This window comes from Gekko japonicus, unplaced genomic scaffold (assembly GCF_001447785.1).
Source record: "Gekko japonicus isolate JY-2015 unplaced genomic scaffold, Gekko_japonicus_V1.1 scaffold64, whole genome shotgun sequence".
Taxonomy (NCBI): domain Eukaryota; kingdom Metazoa; phylum Chordata; class Lepidosauria; order Squamata; family Gekkonidae; genus Gekko; species Gekko japonicus.
Window position 1 is genome coordinate 1079116 of NW_015170277.1, and position 1408 is coordinate 1080523.

Genomic DNA, 1408 nt, shown 5'->3' on the forward strand with positions numbered 1-1408 from the left:
GAGGGTGGAATGGCGCTCCCTGAAGGATATTTGAAGGGACAGTCCACCAAAGTAAAGAGTCCTGTATGCTGGGAAGAGGGGATAGGACGACAGTGTGTGCGTTTTTCGACTGGTCGTAGTTGTAACGGATGCATTTTGAGTCTGGCGAAGACGAGAACTGACGTAATTGCAGCCATCAGGCCTAACAGCTTCTGGATTTGGAAGGCAGTGACGGAGGGTTGGGTGTAGACGACAGTGGCTGTCTTGTGGCAGGTAAGCCATGCATGTCGTTGAATCCAGTATTGCGCCGATGTATTGTATTCTCTGGACCGGATACAAGTGAGACTTTTGTTGATTGACTTGTAGGCCCAGGTTGTCCATTAGAGCCAGGGTCTCCGTGATGTTTGAGACCAGGGCATTCTTGGACGGCGCTACCAGAAGCCAATCGTCTATATACGGGTAGATGGAAACTCCCCGGAGACGGAGGAAAGCTGCAACCACAATCATAGTCTTTGTGAAGACCCTTGGGGCGCTGGATAGGCCGAATGGAAGGGCCATATATTGGTAGTGATGCTGACCAATCGCAAAGCGTAGGTATTGGCGGTGGAAGGGGTGGATAGTAAGGTGGAAATATGCGTCTTGGAGGTCGAGGGTGGCCATCCAGATGTGTCTCCGAAGCAAAGGCATGATCTGTTGTAGGGATACCATGCGGAAGCGGTGGTAGGTCACAAAACGGTTCAGTTCCCTTAGATCTAATATGGATCGAACGCCTCCGTCTCTCTTCAGGACTGTGAAGTATTGGGGGGGAAATCCTGTCCCTTGGAGGTGTGGTGGTACCTGTTTGATAGCTCCCTTCTGCAGAAGGACGGAACCTCCTCGAGGAGAGGTGGGAAAGGGGGTGTGGAGACGACGACAGGAGTATTGAGGTTCTGGTGGAACTGAATTTTGTAACCTCGGGTCAAGATGGACAGCGCCCACTCGTCCGAGGTGATGAGACGCCAGGCGTGAAGAAACGGAAACAGACGGGTGGCAGCTGACTTGGTGGCAGGGAAGTCAAAAACCCTGCTTGGAGGGTTTGGACTGTTTGGTGCGGGAAGCTTGTTGGACTGAACTGAATTTTGGTTTCTGAAAAGTAGGTTTTTGGCCTCCCGAAGACGTTCGTGGTCTCCATCATGTGGCTGGAGACTGATGAGTTGGTGTACGCCTCTGCCAGGACCTCGACCAGGTTCGGGGACGGTATTGTTGTTTTGCAGAGGACGAGACTCCTAGAGCTCGAGAAGCCTTTATGCTTTTGTCTAACTCTTGTAGAGTAGTATCTGTGGTAGCATTGAAAAGTCCCAGGCCATCGAAAGGAAGATCTTCTACATAAGATCTAGTATCTATCGGGAGATTAGTGTTGCGGAGCCAGGAATGTCTTCTGAGAGCTATT